Source organism: Homalodisca vitripennis, chromosome 4 (assembly GCF_021130785.1).
Source record: "Homalodisca vitripennis isolate AUS2020 chromosome 4, UT_GWSS_2.1, whole genome shotgun sequence".
Taxonomy (NCBI): domain Eukaryota; kingdom Metazoa; phylum Arthropoda; class Insecta; order Hemiptera; family Cicadellidae; genus Homalodisca; species Homalodisca vitripennis.
This window is the reverse complement of record NC_060210.1, coordinates 77,761,104-77,773,429: the sequence shown is the minus strand read 5'-3', so window position 1 is coordinate 77,773,429 and position 12,326 is coordinate 77,761,104. Positions and strand designations below refer to the sequence as shown.

The following is a 12,326-nucleotide window of genomic DNA, read 5'->3' as shown; positions in this document are numbered from 1 at the left end:
GTACCCCTAGTTTATAACATAACGGAGAATGTGTTATTGTATAATTCGGTAAACTACGTGTCTTATACCGGGTGAGTTTTTTAAAGTGATCCAATGGGTAACTTTTTAATTGCACAACTTAGCACCACACTTTAAATTTGGAACTTGCTCAATTTTAAGTTTTACTCAGGAATACACTTTCAAATTTTCTGAAGAAGGCCGCCATTTTCCAATATGGCGGCCAACTTTAAAATCTTGTATGGAACACCCTGTATTTTTGTTTTTTGTTTTTAGATTCTACTCTACAAAATAAGAAATTTTTGCTTTTGAGAGTTTTTCAATATCTCTAATGGTTCAGGAGCTACGTGGACTGGAAGTTTTCGGATTTTTTCGGACTGATGATGAAAACTTCCAGTCCACGTAGCTCCTGAACCATTAGAGATATTGAAAAAGTGTGGTGCTAAGTCGTGTAATTAAAAAGTTAGCTATTGGATCACTTTAAAAAAGTCACCCGGTATATTGTTAATATTTACTTTGTTTGAAAAGTCGTAATATTTACTAGTTCATTTGTAAGGTTTCGTCCATGATACACGACGTTGTGAAAGACAGCAAATTGGCTTCTTACAGTTGGGCGTTGCCGGACTGTAATGCGGCTTACATGAATATCTAATTATTAAATGCTCGGATCTGAACAGCATACTGCTCTCTATAATAGAGTCTAAGGCAGTGTTGGCTCTTTCACAACACGAGTTACTGATACTAATTAAATGTGTTATAACGCAATTAAATCAATCTCTACGTTGGAATCCATTAGAAAAAGTATCAAAGAAAAGTGTTTAAAATAATATTTATGAAATCTTTCCTTTTGTTGCGGATATTATCCTTGAAGGTATAGTACGGAAAATATGTAGACACCGATGAATCGAACTCAACGAATTGTGTATAGACAGCATAACACCGCTTCATACTTACTCGTGAAGGCTTAAGTATAACATTTTTTTAATTAAGACATAAGCGAAAGGGGATATTTTTATTTTTTGTAATATTATCAGAAAATGGTTGTATTTATGATACCATACAAACGAGCTACCTTTGAAGTTGTTTAATATACAGTTTGAACGGATCTAGGGCCAAAGTAAAGAAGGGTAACGAGCAGTAACTTTAAAACACCTTACAAGTTGTACACTGAATGTTGCTTTATGAGAAGGTATTATGATGATCTACATAATAACGTCTTTGATAAGATACTTCACTGATGTCAAAACTTATTGTTAGAAATAGCCAAGAATACTAAATTAATAATATGTGGTGAAATTGCTTTACGACGGTGTTTAAATATGTATCAACATTTCAACATTCTGGCAATGTTTATATGGTATAAAAGAAAGAAAATAGTTTCTCTGAGCATATCCCGGTTTGTTTAGCTTTTACCTGTCTGGACATTTTTAAGTGTTCGAAAACACAGATTTATTGCTATTAATGTTTCATATACATTAAAATTAATATTCTTATACAGTGTTATTACTAACTTTTTTGTAGTTTTACTAATATAAAGTAGAGATAAACATACTCATACAAAAGTAACGAAGTGCAATATATATGTTATTGTTTTTAAATACAAACTTTAACGTGTAAAATACTTAAGTAAACATACAATGAAATGAAATGAAATGAAATGAAATGAAATGAAAATTCTCTTTATTTTTTCAGGCGAAGTTAGGACTACATAGTCCTTTCTTACACTTAACCTGATTATTAGTATATGTAAGTACAAGCCATTTGTAATCTTCAAAATAAAAACAAATCTCTTAACAAAAACAAAATTGCACTCTTAAATTTATACTGTGTATAAAATTAATACTTGATTACAAAATAATATTGATGATACTTTTAAACAAAAATTTAGTCAAAATATACAATATTACAATATTAAAACATTATATTTTTATTAAAATTATTTACTTACACTCACACATTCATTCATTCTGTCTGCAACAAATCATGACTAGCAATCCTCGGGCACCACGGCCGCGGACATCCGCTGCAAAAGATACAACTTAACAGCCGAAGCAAACCGATCCCGGCTCTCCAAGGATTTTAAAGGATCTGGAAGAGAATTCCACAAACGGCAAGCAGACACTACAAATGATTTATTAAAGACAGTCGTTCTGTGGTGGGGGATTCGCAACGTCGAACGAGCCAGTGCGGGTGTTCCTTACGCCTTCTTCAATAGCAATGAACTTAAAATCGTTTGTAAAGTATTTTGGAAACCCGGTTTTTAAGGATAGAAAAAAGTAAAAATTAGGATTCGGAAAGCTCTTAGATCTTGCAATTTTAACGTTGACATTAGTACATAATAAGGTGAGATATGCTCATCTCGCTTTAAATTAAACAAAAATCTTAAACAATAATTTTTGGATTTTCTGCAATCTATTATTCAAAACCACAGTCATGTCATTAACCACGGCACAACAGTAGAGGAAGTGGGGAAATACGAGTGATTTAATTAGTAAAAGCTTTATGTGGTGCGGTAGAAATCGTTGCATTCTTTTCAGCGTATGCACTGCTGCAAATACCTTTTTTACAGGTATCTACAACGTTTAGTCGGTCCAGGTCCAGCGTTTTCGTAATTGTCAATCCCAAACTTCTGACACTACTACAGTATGCTACAGCCTCTCCGTTTACCAATATTTCACGTACATTGTTAAAGTCAATTGTATTCAAAAGTCTAAAATGCCCAATTATTATGGGTTTAGTTTTGTCCGAGTTGAGTTTCAGTCCGTGCTTTTCAGTCCAAAGTACAATCTGTTGAATGTCCAAGTTAATGTTTTCAATAGTTTGGTTAATGTTACTAACACTGCAGTGAGCATATATCTGTAAGTCATCAGCATAAGAGTGAAACTTCGTATGTGTCAGTACCTTGCTTATATCGTTAACATATAGTGAAAAAAGTAAAGGGCCAAGAATGATCCTTGTGGAACACCACACGTAACAGGCTTCCAGTCAGATCTAATGTCATCAACCATAACACACTGCTGTCTTCCACCTAGATAAGATCCCATCCATGTAAGAACCTCGGTGGAAAATCCTATATGTCTCAATTTTTCTATAATAAAGTGTGATTAAACAGTATCGAAAGCTTTAGAATAGTCAAACTGTACTAATACAGTGCACTGCTTTGATCCATGGCAAACCGGATGTCATCTGTAATTCTCAATAACGCAGTTTCAGTACTGTGATACTGTCGAAATCCAGACTGATAAATGTTAAGAATATTTTGCGATTGTAGAAATTGAGTAATTTGACAATGCACTATTCGTTCAAGACCTTTAGATAAAGCAGGCAAGATGCTGATAGGCCTGTAGTCTTGCGGAAAAGCAGGTGATGGGATCTTGTTTAGTGGACGGATTTGGGCAATCTTCCATATATCAGGGAAAATACCAGTTCGCAAAGATTCATTAAAAATTAAAGTAAGAGATGGAAGTATAGCGAACAAGACACGTTTCACCAGTCGAATTGATATGTCATCAGCACCAGTTGCATTGGTACTGATTCTGTTGATTACATGCAGGACATCCAACTGCAATCACTGGCTTAAATTTGAATAGAGGATATGCATGCTCCGTGGGGGGCAGACTTTGTAATTGGTTGATGTTAATTTTGCAGAGCAACATTATTATTGGTCGAGAAATTAATAGAAAGTAATCATTTAAATCATTCAAGGGAACTTGGACTGGGACTGAAGAGGGCTGCTTGCCAAAGCCCAGCTTTTTCACATTACGCCACATGATCGTTGAAGACTGTTTCTTATTAGCAAATAACGTGTTGATGTATCTCAATCTAGAATTTCGAAGGCTCTGCTTAACCCTGTTTCGGAGTCGGCGATACTGATCCATGGCCACCGCATCACCAGTCCTCCTGGCTTTCGATAGACTGCGTCTCGTTGAGCCAATTAAATTTAAAAATGTCTTGAGTGAGCCAAGGCACTGGGCGCCTTTTATTCACTCGTTTTTTTAACAATTGGAGCATGCTTGTTGAAGAGTGACAGAATCAATGAGTTTAATGTGGCAACCATTTCATTAACGGTCGACTGAGTTTCTACAGAGTGCCATGGTGCTTGAAGTACATCTTCTAGGAAGGACATCCTCATTCAAACGCCTAAAATCCCTATATTTCAAGAATCTTTCAAAAGGCTTAGCGTTTTTATAGGAAAGCACACAGAAAATAAGATCGTGTTTTGAAAACTGCAGGGATTGGAAGTTGCCCTTTGTGAACAATATCATTAAGATCGCTAACTGCTATAATGTCTAATAGGGTGTGGGATTCAGCAGTGTGGTGTGTAGCGTCCAGTGGTACAATAGTTCATGTTGCAACAATTAAACATAGTAGTCAGTTGTTTGTAATCATTGTTCTGTGTTTTCATGAGTAAATCAGTGTTCATGTCACCCATGATTAGGACACGACTGTAGCACGGCATCAGGCGCAATAGAACATCCTCAAAGTCAGTCAGATGTCCAATCTTAGGAGGGCGGTAACAAACTCCCAGAAGTAGGGCATCTGAACCAGACAATCCAATTTCTAAGAACAGATATTCAGGTCTAGCCGAGTACTCCTGAGGTGAAGCATCCAGTAATTTTAACCCTTAAAGTTTGTTTGGTGTATACCGCAACACCTCCACCCCCTTTATTGATTCTGTCGTTTCTGTGGAGAACGTATCCACTTATTGATACCTCACTACTGGGAATACTCGGCTTTAGCCATGACTCTGATATTAAAATAATGTCAAAAGTTTGCTGCCGAAATATAGCACTGATATCATCCACGTGCCCCTCAATGACTGAGCATTAATATGGGCAGCTTTTAGTTGTTTGGGATAAGGGGACAGTTCATGTAGCAGGACTTGAGCGGTATCAGGCGGAGAGTGGATGGGGGAGGTGTAGGAGAAGCCGGGTCGGAGTCACTGTCAGCCGCGGACATCCCCACAGCTGAGCCGCGACCGCCGCGCGCCCCCCGCCACCAGACCACGCTGCTACAGACACACATACACACACATTCATACAAATCCTTTCATTTCAACACAATACATCAATATGAAAAAAAATAAACAAATATTCCATATTAGATGCGAAGAGAACGAAATACACACAGCCTTGCACTCCATAGATAATACTAATAAATATATACAGTGGTACTAAAATAAAGTAGGAGAGAGAGAGAAAAATAATTGATAACTGATAAGTTGAATACATGTATAAATGGTATTTAAATAATAAACTTTTTAACAGAAACAAAATACTACTTGTTAAACATGAATAAATCAATAATTACGTATATTGTATACAACATAGATAAAACTCAAAATTCCTACAAATAATATTATATTGTTGTCCTAAAAACTTAATTATACACACATATACAAACTCACTACTAAATTACTAAATTTTAAAACGTACTGCATACAACCTCGCAAGAACATGGTACATGTATGCCCGCAATATATATATACAATGCCTGCTAAATACAATCCTGTGTACCCAAACACACAAATACACACACACAGCTCTACGCCCACACATACAATTCAAGAAAAATATTCACTCATTTTTAAGACATTAGACATAAGACATTAATCTACTATATTAAATCATTACATTTAGAATTCAATTTATGTCGTTATGGAGATGAGGAGAGGGATATAACACTAATTGTCAATGACCATGTAGCCGAGCCCCTTTTCTTTTCTTCTCAGAGGTTATCCAGTTTACGCGGCCGTCTATGGTCCAGACATTTCGCGCCCCATGCTTGGCGATCGCCTGCTGGAGCAGCTCTCGCCGATGGAGCGTCAAGTCCTCCCTAAACTGTCACTGGAGTCCCCTTCAACTTCTTCTTGTTATTGAAGACCTCCCTCCGTACACGGTAGCTGACAAACCTGACGATGATGGGCCGTGGTTTCGCCGGGCCGCGGTCATCAGGCCGGCGAGCAGCTCCGACGCGGTGGGAGCGATCTATGTCGGCCAGGCTAACACTGACTCCCAACCTCTCGGTAAATAATTTTTACCATCATCTCATCTGTGTCCTCTCCCTGTTCCTCCTTCACGCCAAACACCCTCAAGTTGTCGCGCCGCTGATACTGTTCGAGCTCATCAGCCCTCTGAGCCCAACCCCGATTTACAAGTGACAGCTGTTGTCTAAGTCCCGCCACCTCTGCCTTTAATAATTCTATTTCTGCCAGCGCATTTTGGACGGTGGCGTTGAGAGTGGCAGACACTGTCTCAGAGACCTGAGTCGCCACGAGCTGGACAATACGCGCAACAACGCTGTCGTCTGATAAGGCAACCCGGACGGCAGCTATTGTGGAGGGCCTGCCTGCTATCAAGGGCTATCTGATAAGGCCGGGTCAGACACAGCTCGCTGGGCAGGTGGCTTGACCTTGGACCCTGCTCCACTGCCACTACGCGTCTTGACAGGCGAATGGTTAACTGACATTTTTAAACTTTATCAAGTAATTAATATCAATTGATAAGTAAGTTCACACTATTGTCTTACCCTTACACACCCAAAGGTCGACACAACCACTTAGTCAAAAGTCCAACAAACTCTAATAACTTTTTACCACTAAAATTTAATATTTAAGCGGAGCACAAACGAAGCACGTGTGTAGGCTACTCTATCATGATCTTATCTGTCTTATATTTAGTATATATATTGTAGTATATGTATTTTATTAGTATATATATATATATATATATATACTAAATATATCTATATATATATACACTAAATATATATATATATATATATATATATCCAAAGCTAAATCTTGATGTTCTACTCTCGAATCAAAAAGTACAGATACCTGAGGTTGAAAGTTGATCACAAACTATTAGAGCTACAATAATGGGAGTTCTTTTACAATTTAGCTTGTTTATTTCTGGTTTCTACATACCAAACTGTTTACTAACTATAAATACAGTTTTATACCGATAACAACGGTTTTTGGCTATTTTCAAACGAACTCCAACTTTAAAAATTCATAACTCGGAAACGTGCGACCCGATGAAGACCAAATGTAAGATAGATACACGTGTACTGTAATTGTAATTATGCTGGGTAAATTTAAGGATAGTATGAACAAAGTTGTTATTAAATTACGATATTAACTTTTATTCTTGACGGTGTGGTCCACCAAATTAGGCATTGGTCACATTATGGAGATTAGTCAGTATCTAGATCGTGTAATTTTGTAAATCACTAATTAAAGCGTTTAATTTTTAAAATAGATTAAATTGAGCAAGTTTTGATAACTCACCGTAACTGGTAAATGTTCGTTACCGCCAATCGCCAGACTGCCCTGGGCGGTGTTTCCTCGTAGTGACAAAGAATGACAACATACCAACACAGTACACAATTGCTCAGAGCTCGGAAGCTGATTCGTTATTGTGACAAGTGATCACGTCGAGAGTACTGCAAAAAATACTTTTTGTACCGGTCATCTGTACAGAGAGTACAAATTACTGAAAACCGAAAGTACCTGCTACAAGTTACTGGTACAGATACTTTTACGATACAAACTTACCGTCGTTCCTGGTATAAAGTACTCAGACTAGTTTAGCAGTAACTGGAACGTGTAACTGTACCATTTTAGGGGCACTCTGTAACGCATGAATCTAAATCAGGACGAGTACATTTTTCTACTCGGTTACTGAAGTACCGGGTACAGGTAGAAGCTAGTACAAATAGTATGAACTACCCCCACTTTCGTGGTTGCATCGTGACGTTAAAATTCAAATATTTAGGTTTTAGGAAATAAATTTAACTATTGTATGTGCAGTGCGTGTATTTTAGTCAAAAATAGTGTATTAGGCAATTGATTATTTTGAAACAAAATTCTCTGGGGGGAGGGGGCAGGTCTCTCCCCGCCATCGGTACGCCCCTGCAGTGTGTCCATACTTGCAATTGTTTATAACTACTCTATTATTTATCGCAGGTCTATAAAACACATTTAAATTAAAACATCTGTTTACAAACTTTTTAAAAATTAATTTAGTTACCAATTGTTGTCATATAGTAATATGTGGTGAACGGTCTTTGTAACATCAGCACGATTAACATAAAATAAAAGGTTGGTGTGTTCTGTCCCGAGATCGTGTTATTAGTCCATTTTTATTTGTTTAAAACAGTATATTATCATTTTTCTATTTTCATATACTAGATCATTATGCTCTTCTGCAAATGAAAAATGAAAATGCTATTTTGAAACAGGATGGTAATCTCGTGAAATTTCCTGGAAGTTGGATAGATCGAGGTGGGTGGAAGGCTTGCCTATCACGCCCACTTGACCTTATCCCTTTAGGTTTATATTTATAGGTCTGTGTCAAAGGTTAAGTTTATAGCGAACATATTCAAAATATTGACAGTTAGAGAAACGAATCAGAGCTGCGATTGAGTCAGTTATCCCCGGAATCCTGACCAAAGTATGGGAAGAGATCAACGTTCACTTGAACTTGTGCAGGGCGAGTTATGGTACTAATGTCGATCTCACGTGAACTGACGTAAAACTGTTTAAAATACTTTTTAATCCTATATCAATACCTTTGCGGGTAACAGTACTCAAAAGTGTGACATAACTTTGCGGACACATTGTACATATATGTGGTGAGTGCGAACATGTTTTTAAATTCTCAAGCAGTATTTCTCTTTTTTTTTTAATATGATGTACCTAAGTTTTCTTGAGTCATTGCTCATTCAAACTATATTGAAAGATATCACTCAATTTTACATTACGTTAGATCCAAGTAAGACAATATATCAGAGAGAACTATAACATATTAATCTACCATTAAATCTTGTAAGTTGGACATTTTAAAGCAAAACTACACACTGCGATAGACGATGCTGAAGCAAGATATGGCCAATGAACATATGATATTTGTATTTAATTTTATATAAACCAATTAATATTTTAAAATGTGTTGGTCAATATTTTCTAAAGGTTTTCAGGTCTGAAATATACTAAACATAACCTGAAATATATATCAACAGAAAGTTGAGTGAATACACCGAAATTGGGCATTAATGAAAAGAAATAAAATGTACGACTTTGAAAATATAATTGAAGATAAGTCATACCTCTTTCATATAAAGATTTTACAAAATTGTTTAATACATATATATATATATATATATATATATATATATATATATATATATATACCGGGTGAGTTTTCAGCTAACTTGATCCAATAGCTAACTTTTTAATTACACGACTTAGCACCACACTTTAAATTTGGAACTTGCTCAATTATAAGTTTCACTCAGGGATACACTTTCAAATTTTTTGACTTTCATGTTCCAATATGGCGGCCAACTTTAAAATCTTTTATGGACCATTCTGTATTTTATGTTGTCTTTAGATTCTACTCTACAAAATAAGACATTTTTGCTTTTGAGAGTTTTTTCAATATCTCTAATGGTTCAGGAGCTACGTGGACTGGAAGTTTTCACCATTTTTTCCAATATGGCGGCCAACTTTAAAATATTTTATGGAACACCCTGTATTTTATGTTGTTTTTAGATTCTACTCGGCTATTTAAAATATTAAAACCTAAATAACTTGAAAACCAACCGTTTTTTAATGGCCTCCATTTTAAAAATACACGTAAGATTAAAAAAAAATATTTTTTTTACAACTTGTGTTCATGTTTATAATATTTGTGCCAAGTTTCAACAAAATCGGTAAACCCGTATTAAGAATAAAATTAATTGTATGTAAAAAACAAAATGGCCGATCTAAGGTAAACGAAGCAAGATAGGACTATACATTATATAACATTTTTCGTTCAGTTTGGTGAAACAATTTGGTGAAGTTTGGTCCAGTAATTTTGGGACACCCAGTATATATATATATATATATATATATATATATATATATATATATGTATGTATGTATGTATATAAATTGTATGAATATATTTGTAAACCTTCAAATAAAGTTAAATAGTTGAAAAAGTTCCAGTCTAAATAATACACAATATTTTTTAAATATCATATTAAAACTTTGGCTCCCAAGTGACGCAGTGTCCAATCTTTAATCGGGCAATATTTCTACACGTGTAAGCTCTGGAAGCGAATGTGTTACACAAATTGTTTAAATTATTTCACAATTATATATTTAGGAAACCATTGTTTGTCCACGAGCCACGAAAACTCCTCATAACCAGAATGTTACAGATGTGATGCTCTTGTTTGATTTTATCATAGATTTTCAACTACGGTATCTTATAGGAGTAAGTGAACCATGAAGTTAGAATTATCGATTAATTAATTAGAGTCAGTAATTCTAACCCGTTAGAACGTACCAACAGAGAACGCACACACGCACTGACCTTTTACCTTTCAACCCAAAACTCAATAGAATGTCTTCTTAGGCCAAGAGACACCTATGTATAGTCTCAAGGCTCAAAGATTTTTCTCTCAAGAGTTTTTCGCAGTAGGTTTGATGGACGAACAATGACACGAAGGCTCAGTTGGGCCCTTAATAAATTTGAACTAAAGACAATTTTAGCAAACTAGTTATTCTCTAGTGGGAGTATGATACCTTTTACAACATAACCGAGAAGAAGAACGGTGATGTAAAAAGTTATGAATATTAACCATACTTTTTAAATACCGATTTCTTTGTAAGGAAACCATCAACATTTCCCCATAGAAGACCATAATTGGAAAGAAGTCATGAACAATGCGCAATATGCATACAATATGAAATGGTTTCCATATTGCGTGTATTACATATAGAACCCAACATAGACGGGGAAGTTAACGTGAAAAATGGTACCTGTAATTGAATATCATCAATTTTTATCATTTTGAATTTTAAAATTGGCACGCGTCGTTTTAAAATCAAACACAATGAACTCCTGCCAACCATTATATGGTACTGTACCGTTAGTTAGTTCCATTTTATATAATGCAACATTTCAAAACCTAGTTAGCCAGTACAACTTAATATTATTTTTTATCCAATGTTCCGGAACTAAATTATCGACGGACTAACTACCTAATTGGCACGCGTATGAATATTTTATTGTAACCCTTCGTAGCAGCCCAACTACGTGACCGATTTCACCTCGCCGTAAGTATGTGAGTTATGTCCGTAAGTAAAATTTATATTTTCGTATTATTAAATTAGCCCTTTGATGCCAAAAATATAAAAATGAATGTAACGTAAAGCAAAGTTGTAAATAATAAAGTAACTTGCCGTTGAAGATCTTTTATTTGCTTAATTGAAATGGATACAAGTTGTGGCGTCGTCCTTCTGACGAGCATGTTGTCGTGATAACTTTTTTGTCTCATTAAATGGCTAATACCGTCGCGAATTTGTTTTAGGCGAGCTCACGTATTATTTGAGTAGATGGCTACCACTTTCATAACTTCTACTCCTCTTCTAGTAATTACCGACTAGAAATAACCCTTCTTAGACTACAGCTTCAATGTCTCGTGCCAAGACGCCGACGCCCGGGTTGTGAGTCTACATATTGCGAAGGGAAGTAAAATCTTAAAGTTTTATAAAGTAAAATATCGTAGGCATAATTCCATAGAACATTGGATATTTTAGGCCCACCTATCAGATATACATTTTTAGTTCTTGTACTCTAATTGGCAGCAACGTGGCAAGGCATACATTTAATTTACCAACTAAAAGTGGTGATTGTAAGTTTCATTAATTAAATTGAACTTATAATTAAACTTTGTATTTATTACTACGACCTCAGAAGTCACCACTCCCATGTGTTATCGTCATTCGGTACAGTACCTACTGCAATGACTCAAAATATATTTGTGTAGTGTGAAGTATAATTATCATAGATATGAAAACAGTCCAAAATCGTAACCGTTCCTGCACCCTATGACAAATTTAGAGTCGTCGAGTACACTAAACGTGAATGGTTCGTTGAGTCGACATTGAAGGGAGCACCTCGCGCGAAATGACGTTAGTTAGCATTTTGACAACCCGGTGATCCCGGCGTAGGTGGCGAGACCTCCGGCGCCACCAAGGGCACACACACATTAGCCTGTCTAATATCGCGTCTAATAGGGGAGGCGGTGGCGCGGGGGCCGAGTAGCGCGCGCAGGGGTATAAGAGCAACCCTCGGACAGCGGCAGTGCGACTGTGCTTGTGTGAGCGACCACTACACCGGCATCGCACCTCCGTAAGTGACGGCAACACTTCTATATACAATCAACTACAGACTCACTGTCCCCCTGTACTCTATCGGCATCCATTGAGAATCGAACAAATTTAAATATACGCTTTTAAAAATTGTATGACGATATAACAACATTAAGTA

At 36.2% G+C, this 12,326-nt stretch overlaps 1 protein-coding gene across 1 annotated transcript in view; it reads left to right on the top strand.

Moving 5' to 3' along the window:
- Positions 1-12,077: 12,077 nt before the first annotated feature.
- The window catches only part of LOC124359568 (diuretic hormone 45), a 283,362-nt gene continuing 283,113 nt past the window's right edge, over positions 12,078-12,326 (top strand). The window contains exon 1 of the mRNA XM_046812434.1: positions 12,078-12,188. The gene's annotated coding sequence lies outside the window, so the exon portion shown is untranslated. The remainder of the gene's footprint in view (positions 12,189-12,326) is intronic.